We start from the raw sequence: 15,072 nt of genomic DNA, 5'->3' as shown, positions 1-15,072 counted from the left end.
AAGGGAGTTCCAGAGGCGGGGGGCATGTCTGGAGAAGGCTCGATCTCCAAGACTACGCAGCTTAGAAGGGGGAATGGTGAGTAAACCGGCTGAGGAAGATCTGAGAATGCGATTAGGTGTGTATGGTTGAAGAAGGTCCGATAAGTAAGAGGGAGCTTGGTTATTGAGAGCTTTGTAGGTGAGAAGGAGGATTTTGAACTGAATACGATATTTAACAGGAAGCCAGTGGAGGTTGTGGAGAACTGGGGTGATGTGGTGGTGGGACCGGGTGTGGGTGAGGAGACGGGCAGCAGAGTTCTGGACCATTTGGAGTTTATGTAGTAGTGAGGAGCTAATGCCAGAAAGAAGAGAGTTACAATAGTCAAGACGGCTGGAGATGAATGCATGGATGAGGCGTTCAGAGGCAGACTGGGAAAGAGAAGGACGGATTTTAGCAATGTTGCGAAGGTGGAAGAATGAGGTTTTTATGACGGAACTAACATGGGAATGAAACGTGAGCGTAGAGTCGAGGGTGACACCAAGATTTCGGACCACAGTGGAGGGGGACAGGGTGACATCATCAAGTGAGAGTGTGAGGGAGCCAGTTTTATTTAGAGTAGATTTGGAGCCAATGAGGATTAGGTCAGTTTTATTACTATTAAGCATTAGTGAATTTTGTGTCATCCAGTGCCTGATTTTTGAGAGACAAAGTTCCAATTTGGAGAGTGGTGGGTTGTTGAAAGAATTGGTCCGGAGGTAAATCTGTGTGTCATCAGCATAACAGTGAAAATCAAGATTGAAATGACGGATAATATAGCCGAGGGGAAGTACATAGACAATAAACAGTAATGGGCCAAGGACAGAGCCTTGTGGGACCCCTTGTGAGATGGATGAGATGGTTGAACTATGTCCAGAAAGTGTGACAAATTGTTTTCGATCTGTTAGGTAAGATCTAAACCAGTCAAGGGCAGAACCAGTGACACCCAGCTCATGCAGTCTTGAGAGGAGGATGGCATGATTTACTGTGTCAAAGGCAGAACTTAAGTCAAGGAGGACCAGAATACTTAGAGCTCCCGTATCTGCAGCCACCAGCAGATCATTGATAACTTTGACCAAGGCAGTTTCGGTACTATGGTGAGGACGAAAACCAGACTGAAATGAGTCGAGGAGGTTATTGGATTCTAGATATGTTGTCAGCTGGGTGGCTACGACACGCTCAAGGATTTTAGAAAAAAATGGAAGATTTGAAATCGGACGGAAATTATTTAGATTTGCTGGGTCAAGACCAGGTTTTTTAAGGATAGGTGTAACTGCAGCTAATTTGTAAACTGAGGGGACATAGCCAGAAAACAGTGAATGGTTAATAATAGAGGTTAGATGAGGGACCAAAGCAGTCATGCAGGCTTTCGTTAGTGAGGTAGGGAGGGGATCAAGAGAGCAGGTGGTACTTTTAGAATGGGTAATGATATCACTGATAAGAGAAGGAGTAACCGGGCTGAAATCAGAAAAACAGGGCGTGGATATAGAACAGACTGAGGGCTGTGGAGACAGTGAGGAAGGAAAGGTGGATTTAGATGAGATAATCGTAAGAGAGTTATTAATATTGGAAATTTTATCTTCAAAGAAGTGTAAGAAGGAGTTGCAGAGTTCAGAGGAGGGTGTCATGTTGCTGCCAGGGGCTTTGAAAAGTTTAGAGATTGTTGTAAAGAGATTACGGGGGTTAGCATTAGGCCTATTAATAAGACCTGAGAGATACCTAGACTTGGTGGTGTGTAAGGAATCTCTGTATTTGCGCATGTGTTGCAGATAAGCATCAGCATGCACCGTTAATTTGGTTTTTTTGTACAGCCTTTCAAGCTGACGTCCGGCTTGTTTCATAGCACGCAGCTCAGTGGTGAACCAGGGAGCAGAAGTGGTGAAAGAGACCAATTTGGTTTTCGCAGGAGCAGAAGCGTTGAGGGACGCGGAAAGAGCAGAGTTAAGCATTGTGGCATGTACCTCAGGAGAGGATGGAGCAGTGAGAACAGGAAAGCTCATATTGATGGACTGAGCGAAGGAACAGGGATCAACAGATTTAATATTACGGAAAGAGATAAGTCTTTTAACAGATTGGTGAGCTACATTCATAGGGACAGAGAATAGAAGGAGCTTATGGTCAGAGAGTGGAAACAGGAGAGGATGAAGGTTGTGAACCAGGACAGAAGAAGAACAGACTAGGTCAAGTGTGTGACCTTTGTCATGAGTAGGAAAATCTACATGTTGAGTGAAGGAAAAGCAGTCAAGGAGAGCTAAAAAATCAGTCACTAACTTGTTGTCAGGAGTGTTAACGTGTATATTGAAGTCACCAAGTAGCAACAGTCGAGAAGAAGAAGAGTTAGCGAGAGTGAGTAGCTCAGATAGTTCAGAGAAAAAGGATGAATTAGATTTGGGGGGGCGATAGATGAGGAGTACGGTAATAGAGCCAGGTGTTTTGACTGCAAGATACTCAAAAGATGATGGTGATGAGAAAACAAGTTCAGTAATTCTGAGATTGTTTTTAAAGATCACTGCCAGACCGCCCCCACGACCTGAGGAACGTGGTTTTTGCACATAATTAAAGTTGGGTGGGGTTGCTTGGTTGAGAGAATAGTAATCACCTGGTTGTTGCCATGTTTCTGTTAGGAAAAGGAGATCAAGTGAATTGTCCAATATTAATTCTTGCAACAGATAAGATTTGTTAGTGAGTGAGCGGACATTAAGGAGGGCAAACGAGGAACTAGGGGGAACAGGGGTAAGAGGGCGTAAATTAGACAGATTAGAAAAACGTTTTGTAGAATGAGAAGGTGGGCGAGACAGTGTCCAGAAAGAGCAAATGTTACTACCATTGGTATAGTGTACAGATTTATTGCGATTTAGCCTTGAGCCACGGTGAAGATAGCGTCGCCGGTTGAGTATACCAGCTCTGCAGGCAGCAACAGCAGAATGTTTGGAAAGGCAGTGAGAATACCTATATTTATGTAGTTCATCAGCCGTATAACTAACAAACAGTGAGTTGAACAGGGGGTCTGGGTTCATGTGGGGGCAATCAAGGATGGGAAAAAGTGGAATAGCCAGTAATAGAGTCATAGCAGATAGCAGGTGCATTGTCAATGGGTTGGAGCAAAGTAATTGCATAGCCGCAGTGCTAGCAGACACTGTAGGCAGGAACCACAGATTTGGGGCAGGGCAGTAACGAAGCTAAGCGGGACAGTAGCCGGGATCCGAAAAGTTGGAGCAGGACAACAGCGAAGCCAGCCGGAACAGCAGCCGGGATCTGCGAAGTTGGAGCAGGACAGCGGCGAGGCCCGCTGGAACCGAAGCCGAGATCTGCGAGGTTGGAGCGGGACAGCGGCGAGGCCCGCTGGAACAGCAGTCGAAATCCGCAAAGTTGGAGCAGGACAGCGGCGAAGCTAACTGGAACAGCAACCGAAAACCGCAGATTAGGGCAGGACAGCAGCAAAGCTAACCGGCCGGGAATCCACAGAGCTAGGGCAGGACAGCCTCGGTGCAAGCCGGCCTGAATCCGCAGTGTTGGGGAAGACAGTCGAATAACCGCGAAGATTACAACCGGGAATCCACAAAGTCAGCAGGAACGGGGAACAAACAAAACAAAACATACGGGGAGAAGCGGCAGTCAACAGAGCGACGCCAGCGTACTCTAGCCCGAGAAGGAGACAGGAGACGAGTGTAGGGCAGACAGTAAGGCCAGATTAGTGTGCTGTAGTGTTCTCTGACTTTCTCTCTAACTGTAGCTGAGAATATTGAACAAGTCACCAGTTGCCATCTCAATAATTGCCATCCCCCTGAGATATTTGACAGGGGCCACCACTATTAGCAACATTAAACCCATAAGTCCAGCAGTAAACAAGCAAATAATTTAAACTTCCAACATCTTTGCTGTTTAAAATTAATTAGTCAAGGTGTTTGAGGTTCCAATTTTGCTTCATTAGAAGCTATATGTTAAGAGGAAAATTAAATATTTTGTGAAGGCAAATTAAAATATATTAGAGAGAGATATATGAGGCACTTTTTGTAACTTCGTTTTGACAGGTCATTTGGGCCAATCAGAGCGTGCCACGTCATCCCACGTCAGCCCCGCCCCCTTTTGGAAGGGAAGTCCCGCCCCTTGTCCAATCAGAAGCGTGTATTTGACAGGAAGTCCCGCCCTCTCGTCCAATCAGAAGCGTTTATTTGCTCGGAAGTCCCGCCCTGTCATCGACCAATAAGCGTGTATTTTCCCGCCCTTGTTCAAAAGTCCCGCCCTCGCTTCGTCCAATCACAAGCGTGTATTTTACCCCCGGATTTCCCGCCCTCCCCTCAACCAATCATAAACGTGTATTTTAACCGTAATTCCCGCCCTTCGCTCTGTTTTATTATAGATATCTACGACCCCCACGATGAACCCCTTTATCGCGCGCGCACATACGCGAGCCCCCCACCCCTTTATCGCGCACACACGCGCGCACAGGCTCTGTTTCATCACAGGTGTCAAGTCACGAGCTACGCTTTATCAGTCGCACACTCGCTACCGTAATCGCTAACGATCAACCACCCCACCCCTTTTATCGCGCGCACACACATAAGTGAACCCCCACCACTTTGGAATTACAGGAATCGTCCAACGGTCTCAACCCCCACCCCCCCCCCATCAAACGGTTATGACACACGCACGTACCCCCACACACACACATACAGGGTATACATAAGTAAATTTTTAATTTTCTAACTCCAAGTTCTAAATGATTAATGGTGTTTTAGTGATTAAAGATTGTTTTAAAATCGTTCATTTTCTCCCCACGGTCTATGACCCACACCCCAAAACATACTGTTTTCATACGATAAAAAATGACATTTGAAGATGTCTTAACGCTGCCCCTCCTAAACCCTCCTCCTCGCTGTACGTCAGAAAAGTTTACGATAAGTGACTCAGTATATCTAGGAGCTCAAAAATCTACGCATTACACGCTGACATTCAACTTTGGATGATATACTGTTCGGACTGGAACCAAAAGGTAAGAACTGACATTTATAACGTAAAATAAGATTAATTTAAGAATATTACTTTATATTTCATTTTAAAAATGTTATATATTTATTTATTTATTTTATTTTTATTTTTTAGATTAAGAACAAACAAGAACAGACGTGATAGCTAATATTTTACAAGCTCCAAGACTAAGTCCTTAGGGTAAGTAAATATATATATATATATATATTTATATATAAATGTATATATATATGTAATATGTATTTTATAATGTTATTCATGAAAATTTTCGTATCTCTTTAGTCAAACGTCCTAAACAGTTATGAACTGGAGACACCTCCTACTTGAACACATCCACTTATGATGAAGCTCTTCCCCTGTAAGTAAAGTACAATATGTTATTCATAATTTTGTGTGTACTTCCTAGTCCTAATTGAAGCTTTTTGTATTTTTTTTTTTGTATCTCATCCTTAGATTTCAGTAAAAACAATCTGAAACTATTATGATGCTACTTTCTACGAATGCTGTCGTCTGTGAAGAGCCATCGACTGTTGACTCAAGAATGTAAAACTTATTTTATTTAATGTTTATTTATTCATTTGCTTTATTGTATTAGTCAAATGGCGCAAAAACGCCCTAACAACGAGGTTTTAAACAATGAAGCTAAGAAGCCTAACATCAGTCCTTTTTCACATGATTTAAATAGCACTCAGATAATCTGCGAACTAAAACGCAGTATTTCAAAATTAGAAACTACATTGAATGAACACGAAACGTACACAACTCTGAATCCTTTTCTGTTAGAAGCTGTAAATCAGCTTAATGACAGTTTGTCAGTAAATCCAACCCAAAACTTTGAATGTTTAACGTCTCCTGTTAATACCTCAGAAAATACAGCTAAAAGTTTGCATGATGTTTTCTTTGAACTGGAGCACAGCTTATCGAAATTACAAAACACACTCAATGAATACGACACGTGTACAACTCTGAATCCTTTTCTGTTAGATGCTGTAAAACAGCTTAATGACAGTTTGTCAGAACCTTCTAAGCCAACCACAGACTTTGAATGTTTAACGTCTCCTGTTAATACCTCAGAAAATAATCCTGAAATTTTGTCAGATTTTTTCTATGAACTAAATCAAAGTCTTTTGAGATTAAATGATAATCTGATAAATTTAAGTCAAAATTCATTAACCAGTCCTGATTATCATGACAATTCTCCTCCTTCACCTAATATTGAGAATAACCCCAATGACAATTCTCCTCCTCCTTCACCTAATATTGAGAATAACCCCAATGACAATTCTCCTCCTCCTTCACCTAATATTGAGAATAACCCCAATGACAATTCTCCTCCTCCTTCACCTAATATTGAGAATAACCCCAATGACAATTCTCCTCCTCCTTCACCTAATACTGAGAATAACCCCAATGACAATCCACCTGACGATGGTGATGTACAAACGGGAGGTGATCTTGACCCAAATATCAATATAAATCGCTTAGACAGATTCCGCACCACTGAAATTAGAAGAAGGATAAACTTTTTTTCTCTCGGTAACGTCGACAGCTTTGCAGAATTTTACAATTATGTTCTTGAGATTTTAAATGAAATGCTCAATGTTGCCAATGGTGAAATAGTTGGACCGAGTGATGGTGTGTTTGTAGAAATTCAGGGTGATTCGCTCAATGTTTCGTCGCGTGTTCAGATAAATGATGGGGGTATCGATCTGAATTCCTTTCTGATGTTGTTTGAAAACTCCATCCAGAGTAAATTTGAAATACTTTCCGCTGAAACTTTACAATTAGTTATTCGGATTGTGCACGCTCCTCAGGGTGGAGGGAAAAAAAAGCTATCGGGTATCTTCAGCACAGATTTTATTCAGAAAAAGATTAAACATCTGTATGTTTTTCACAACAAAGATAACCTCTGTTTTGCCTTATGCGTTTCTCAAATATTGAATCCTGAGAAAAACATTTTCGAAGTAGAACAAATAGCGAGGCAACTGCAAAATGATGTAGGTTTATCCATAGATGAAATGGTTAGCTTTGCACATATCGCACGCTTTGAGCAACATTTGAACTGCAAAATCATAGTGTTGTACCGAAGTGATGAAAAGAAGGGGTATAGTTTGTTTCAGAACACTAACATGCCTCATGACAAAACCGTTTACCTGTTCTTGCAAGATAACCATTATTACGGCGTCAAAAATCTTAAAGGTGTTTTAGGTACATCCTATGTCTGCCCCTACTGTTCCACCGGCTTTAACAATCAGAAACATCACAAATGCGATTTTCATTGCAACGTATGTCTTGACAAAGACTGTCCTAAACGGTCTAAAAAGACTGTACAATGTGAAGATTGTCTAAGGGTTTGCAGATCGCAGTATTGTTATGATAAACATAAAACAGTGATCGATCCAAGCGGTGATCAAACTTTATGCAAAACTAGATTCTACTGCCCTAAATGCAATACCGTGCAGGATCAGAGTAAAGGATCGAAAAAGCATCAGTGTCAAACCAATCGTTGTAAAAACTGTGGAGCCAAAGTTGATTCAGAAATCACACATGAATGTTTTATGCAACCTATAATATTTGAAATTCCCGATGAAAAGTACGTCTTTTACGATTTTGAGACGAATCAAGAAACAGGTTACCACGTAGCTAATTATATATGTTGCATTGATTTCAAAGGTAGGGAGTGGACAGCAAAAGGGGACAAATGCGTGGCATCATTCTTTAGAAAGTATCGCAAGGAAAAGTATAAAAGTTATACACTCATAGCGCACAACGCTAGAGGGTATGATTCATACCTTTTGTTGAACCATTTAGTGAAGGAAGGTATCACCCCTAACATCATAGCGCAAGGTGGTAAAATCTTGTGTTTTCAAGATGTTGAGTATAAACAGAGATACATCGATAGTCTCTCTTTTCTCCCTATGAGACTGAGCGCTATTCCAAAGGCTATGGGGTTCACATCAGACAAAAAAGGTTATTTCCCACATTTTTGGAATACTGTGGAAAATCAGAATTATGTAGGACCTTATCCGAAACCCGAGTTCTACGGGGTAGACACCATGATGACCAAAGAAAGAGAAGAATTTTTTGAATGGTACAATACATGTACAGGAAAGCTCTTTCACTTTAAGGAAGAAATGGCTCAATATTGTAAGAACGACGTCCACATTCTGAGAAAAGGTTGTATAGCTTTCAGGGATGAGATACTTAGCAGTACAATGGTTGACCCGTTCAAATGCATCACCATAGCTAGTGTCTGTTTGCAAATATTCAGAATCAACTTTCTGTCTGAAAACATTTTAGCTATCCCGCCTTTAGATAATTACATCGACAGTCAGAAATCTTTCTCAACACCTTCCATACAATGGCTCGAGTACATCTCTGAGAGAGACAAGATCCCCATCCGACATGCCCTCAATGAAGGTGAGGTCAAATTCGGAAACTATTTTGTGGATGGTTATTATGACGACGGTAGTGAACGTAAGGCTTTTGAGTTTTTAAGATGTTTTTATCACGGATGTGATAAATGTTTTCCTTCAAATTTACCACATCCTCTAAGTAAGAGTTCACAATCCTTTGGGGATGTTTATCAAAATTCTATGGATAGAATTCAGACTTTGCAAAACACTTTCAAACTGAACGTAACTATGATGTGGGAGCATACCTGGAATGAGATGAAAAGATCAAACCAGGATGTTAAATTGTTTATGTCCCGCTTTGACTTTCCTGAGCGCATAAAACCGCGAGATGCTCTGTTCGGTGGTCGAACAAACGCATTACATCTCCATTATGTAGCACAGCCCGGTGAAAGGATTGATTACTACGATTTCACGTCCCTCTATCCTTATGTAAATAAAACAAAGAGGTACCCCGTGGGTCACCCCACTATCATCTTTCGTGATTTCCAACCGTTGGAAAAATATTTCGGGCTTATTAGAGCAAAAGTTCTCCCCCCTAAGGGCTTGTGGGCCCCTGTTCTCCCTTATAGAGTGAAAAGCAAACTCTTGTTTCCTTTGTGTCGAACGTGTGCTGAACAACAAATGCAAAACTGTAAACACTCGGATGAGGAGAGGGCCCTGACAGGTAGTTGGTGTAGCGTTGAGGTGATGAAAGCCATTGAGAAGGGGTACAGAGTGTTGAAGGTGTTTGAAATATGGCACTTCCCTAATCATTCGAAATATTTGTTTACAGAATACATCGACAGGTTTCTGCAGACAAAACAGGAGAGTTCAGGTTATCCCTCCTGGGTGGTGAATGAGGCCGATAAAAAAGAGTACATTCAAAAGTATGAGGAGAATGAAGGGATCAAACTAGAACAATCACGCATTGAAGTTAATCCTGCGCAGAGATCTGTGGCTAAACTGGCTTTGAATTCTTTATGGGGAAAAATGTGTCAGAGAACAGACAGGACAAACACTACACTGATCAAAGACCCTAGTGAGTTTTTACAATTCATATTCTCGGATATGTATAACGTAAGTCATTTCTCCTTTCTGAATCAGGAGGTGGCATTGGTGCAGTGGCGTTACGCAGACGATAGATGTCTCAAACCGGGTAACGCTAATGTATTTATAGGTATTTTCACCACAGCCTATGCTAGACTTGAATTATACAATGTGATAGATCAACTACAGCAGAGATGCTTATACACGGATACTGACAGCGTCATTTTCAAAAGTAAAGAAGGTGACTGGATGCCTCCTCTAAGTGATTACTTAGGAGGCCTTACGAGCGAATTGGACACAGGTGATCAAATAGTAGAATTTGTCAGTGGGGGTCCGAAAACCTATGGTTACCGCACTCTCAAAGGGAAGACTACGATGAAAGTTAAGGGTATTACTCTAAACTACACCAATGGTGAAATTGTTAACTTGAAATCCTTGACAGAACTGGTTAATGAACATGTGAAAAATCCTATTTCTAATGCTGAAATTATGACTACCCACAATCAAATTGTGAGAGATAAAAGAGGCTTTCACTTAAAAAACAAATCACTGATGAAAAGGTTCAGAGTTGTGTACGATAAACGTGTTCTCTTACCCGATTTCACAACATTACCATACGGATATTAAATAACTAACTAAAAATGATGAATCCAAGGGGATTTGATTCTAGACTTCAGCTTCCTTTTTCTTGTATAGTGTGTGGTCCAAGCAATAGTGGAAAATCTTTTTTTATCAAAATGTTGTTGGAAAATTGTAAGGATTCCATGTCAAAAACCCCGGATCAAATTGTATGGTGTTATACGTGCTGGCAACCTCTCTATGATGAACTGCTGAACAAAATAAACATACGTTTTGTTCAAGGAATACCCGACTCTTTGTGTGATGATGAACTCTTTCCACCGCACAAAACAAATTTATTGGTAATCGATGATCTGATGGAAACAGCTAGCAAGAACGAGGAGGTAGAGAAGGCTTTTAAAAAATATACACACCACAGAAACCTGAGCGTCATCTATTTGGTTCAAAATCTGTTTTTTCAAGGAAAAAGTAGCAGAACCATCAACCTAAACACCAACTATATGGTGCTTTTTAAAAATCCTAGAGATAAACTACAGATAAGCATACTGGCACGTCAAATGTATCCGGGAAACAACAAATACTTTTTAGAATGTTACCAAGAAGCAACTGCTAGACCTTATGGGTATTTATTTGTAGATTTAAAAGCATCAACGCCAGATGAACTTCGTCTCAGGTCAGGATTGTTTGCGTGGGAGAATCCTGCAGTGTATATTCCAAAGAAAAAGTTTGTAAAGTATTGAAAAATGTCTGCGCGTCTAAAGAGAAATTTTCAGATGTTGACATCTCTATTTCATGCTACCCCTGGAGAAAGGAAGGTTATATTACGTAAAGCTTCCTCAGATCTCATATTAGCCATCTGCGAATTAGCCCTAAATCTATTGAGAGGAAACATACCTTTAACGTCTCGTCAATATCATCAGTTTAAAAGACAGAAAAAATTAATTAAACTATTTGCTAATAAAAGAACATCTGTGGAGACTAAAAGAATATCTGTTAACCAATCCGGAGGATTTCTTCTCCCTTTATTAAGTGTCGCAATCCCCTTCATCAGCAGTTTAATAACATCTGGTCAGAGATAACATGGAAACCGCTGATAAGATGTATTTGGTGCCTCAACACCAATTAGATAAACTTAAAAACATGACGAGTGGAAAAGAAACTGTTAGAAAAATGGTGGAAAATGATATAGACGATGTGATGCGTCATATATTAAACAGATCTGATTTGATTCCTTATGAAAAGGCTAAACTTTATGCATCAGCCTTGCAACGATTTTTAAACATCGTCAAACAGGGGGAAGAGGAAACGTCTCAAATAACCCTTTCCCTACCTACTGAAAATAAGCCGTCGACGGAGGCGACTGAAAATAAACTTTTGACGGAGGATTTACAAACAACCAAAGATGAAATTATTAAAGAGGTTATAGCAAATGTTCCAGCCAGAACCAGAAAAAATGCTTCTTACATCATGGAGAAAATATTAAAGTCTGATGATGTAGCTTCATGGAATGATGAAGGTGAATTTATTTTCAATGGTCAAACAGTAAAAGGATCACACATGTTGGATTTGATTAAAAATCTCACAGCTCCTCAAAAAGTATCTGATGACCGGAGACCTTTAGGCTGGGGTGAACTGTTACAAACTGTCGCTAACGAAAAATATCTGATGTTAAAAAATCCAAAACGTTGTATTCTCCCCCTGCTTCCTCCCCTACAAGTTATGATTCCTCTAATCTTGAACCTGCTTTTAAATCTCCTAGATTTACCGCTTCAAACTGGTTGAATTTTTAAATATTCATATTGTAATTTTATTTCATAAATGATGAATCTTTGTAACAATTAATCATGTAATGTTTATCTTTATTTAAATAAAATGCAATTTCAATGATTTTACATGTGTCATCGTTATTATTTTATTTCAAATACAATGTAAATCTTTCACCAGAGTTAACACATTGAATACAATTCTTAACGTGTGTGTTATTTTTTCTAGGGTACATTTTTTTAACAAAAGCTACAACCATATCATCATTTCTTTTTAAATCATCACTATACATAGACATAATTTCATTTAAAGTATAACCTTTAGCTTTATGATATAAAAAGAATACACAATGTTGTCCGCAACAAACAGATTCAAACCTCTGCACTTGTTTAGAGTTATGTATTATTTCCAGACAGTTCCTTTTTAAAAAATAATAAATAGATTCAGGAAAGATGGGGGAATTTGGTCGATTTCCGTATGAATCGAAAAAATATCCTGTGGTTTCATTGATTATATATAAAGCCAGCCAGTGACCCCCTGGCATGTGGCTCGGGTCGGTATTTACGATGAACAAAGCAGGAAACTGCGTCAATCTGTTCTCGGGTAACTCATCACTAGCAAAAACACCGTAAAAGACTTTTCTTAGAGACGGACAACTTCTCATCAACTCTGTAAGTTCTCCGGTATCCATGGTTATTGATAATCTATGAGAACGTTTCGACGACTATTGATTTCCAAAATTGAATCAAAACTGGCATACACAATTAGGTTCACAGTCCTCGGAAGAGGGTTTCGAAATCTGAGTTCCAGTCTCATATTACCCGACTTTATTAAAGATAGATGCTGCCCACAGTCATCATCGGGTGTCAGGTTGAATGCGACCAGAGTGTAACCTTGGGTGTAGTCTTGTCTGTTTATAGACAACCCCTGATCTTTAAGTTGTTTTCCTGAAGCTAAAATTAAGGAATGAAACTCACGGACCACATTCCCGTTTTGAAAATCCGGCTGGAATGGCTTTGCAGGGTGTTGTGTCCCATCTACATACAGAGCTATAAACTCTGTATCGTAATGTTTAAAATTAAACGGATTTTTATTGTATGCACCGCTGAAAGCATCATTATCGACCATTCCGAAAATTAATGTTTTAGGAAGGGGTCCGAGGAACAGGTTCTCTTGGGTACAGATACGACTGCCTGCGGGTAGACTGAAGGTTTTCATAGAGACCCTCTCTAACGGATATTTAGCTGTAGCGTTAAGTAACGCCTGCGCATGACCCAGTTTCACAGCTGGAGAAACTGTTACTTTTTTCACAAACAGTGATGCTGAGAGTAATTTGAGATTGTAATCCCTCGGTCCTTCTTTCATTAGACAAAATTCCTCTTTACTTCGAACCATTTTAATTTTTAAATCAACTCCGTTTAGTAAAAGTTTATCTTGAAAAAATATATCAGAATGGATGTGCCCGATCAAATCAAATGTTTTACTTTCTGAGCTAAAAAGAGCCCTGTTTTTTAATCCATTATTACGACCTTGAGGGTCGGTTACATCCATCTGACCGGCCATCCACCGAGCTATGGATCTGACTGATCCATAATTCATGATACACTCCATTATTGATCTGTATGGGTAAGTATTGCTTGATTGACTGATGAGGCGATCCCCGAGCATAACATCTACTTGTGAAAATAGAGATGCTATGGGATAGTTAATCATTCCGACCTTGGCATCGTTAGCAATATTTGACCCGTCAGGATTTGTAATCTTACATCTTAGATGTAAAAAGGTGTTGTTCAAGTCCAGGTAGTCTTCTCCATTTCCTGCTACGTAAAACTCCAAGGGTCCGTTATCAGTCAAGGCGGAAAGTGGCGGTATTTCGACATAAGTATATTTTTCAATACTTGTTTGAGTGTAAGGTAACGTAAAAATGTCTAGCTCAGATTTGGTGCATTCAGTTGAAAGACTGTGTAAGAAAGCCATTGTGTTAGAAAATGTTCAATTTTCTTCGTTTGATAGAGGAGGAGGAGGACGAAGCACGCTTGTTGTCTCTTCGTTTGTTCTTTTTCACTCTGCCTTTACTCTCTGCAAGCTTTTGCTTTTTATCTGTAATTACAACTCGCCTCCCAGGAGGCCTCTTAACATTCTTGCGCGCAATCGCAGCAATTCCTGATCCATCCTGTTTTTGATTCCTGTTAATAATGTTGCTCACGACGTCACTTACTATGCCTTGCGCGGCTGTTTTAAAATGCGGTTTTACAATAGATATACCCCTTTTAATAACAGGCACAGCCATCCTAAAAAGCGCTTTGAAGATTCCGCCTAACCCGGAACCATACATAGTCGGTGTTCCTTGATACCCCGGAAGACCACTTCCTGCTTGATTTGTATAATATTCTATAAGATTTCTGGGGTCCGTGTAGCTTATACCGGTCATTTTCAAACGCGAAATGAATGTTTTGCGGGTCTAAAGTGAAGTTTAGCGATGAATTTTCCGTAGAGAAAAGGAATATGTTGATTCTGGTCTGATTTAATTTCAATAACTATATCGTTTATAAAACTCTTGCTCACAGGTACGTAGTGTGGCTTGTCGTAAGTTATTGTGACAATTTCGTTGTTCTCACCGGTTATATGTACACATCTCAACAATGGTACAAAACTATCCCCTACCCTTTGATAATGAATAATATCTGTATACACGTACAGGGTGTAAAAACCTGCGCGGACGTCTACCGGATAGCGAGCCTCAGGTTCATCAAGTGTAAGATTTTTCTTTGGTTCCAGACCTAATATAATTGATAGAATACCTCGAGCCCCCAGCGAATAACTTTTATCAGTTACCATACGTATTTTGTATGTATTAATATTATAATGGATTTTTATTTCAAGACCTAACTTTTTTATAGATCTATTCATTTCCTGAACCAGAGCATCTATGTTGCTGTAATACCCCGGACTCATCTGAAAGTTATAAAATTCTTTTTTCATTCCGTCATCGAATCGAACAAAAAATATGCTTTCCCACGCTGTCAACGAGTACCATGAATGAGGATATTGTACTTCAGTGAGAGACACCTCCCAGTCACCCGTCAATTCAATAGGCTTGGCAAATTTGGTCGTGTAACATGAAATCTTGTTTTCAGGATAGATGTCTTTGGATGCGTTGCTCGGGAGAGTCACGTAGAACCCTGTCTCTTCCATGACTATATGATTATGATTTTCATGGCGTTCCTATCAAATCTTTTTAAACTTTGATGTCAATCACATCCTTTGCAGGGATCCAAGAGT

At 40.1% G+C, this 15,072-nt stretch overlaps 1 long non-coding RNA gene across 1 annotated transcript; it reads left to right on the top strand.

The window, feature by feature from the left end:
* Positions 1-5,156: 5,156 nt before the first annotated feature.
* LOC136676319 (uncharacterized) lies at positions 5,157-5,700 on the top strand. The gene is made up of 3 exons (XR_010796281.1): positions 5,157-5,185; positions 5,288-5,363; positions 5,459-5,700. It is a non-coding gene; the product is annotated as an uncharacterized lncRNA (long non-coding RNA).
* The last annotated feature ends 9,372 nt before the right edge of the window (positions 5,701-15,072 follow it).

Source organism: Hoplias malabaricus, chromosome X2 (genome assembly GCF_029633855.1).
Source record: "Hoplias malabaricus isolate fHopMal1 chromosome X2, fHopMal1.hap1, whole genome shotgun sequence".
Taxonomy (NCBI): Eukaryota; Metazoa; Chordata; class Actinopteri; order Characiformes; family Erythrinidae; genus Hoplias; species Hoplias malabaricus.
Note: the sequence above shows the minus strand (reverse complement) of the source record. Positions and strands in the feature narration are given on the sequence as shown.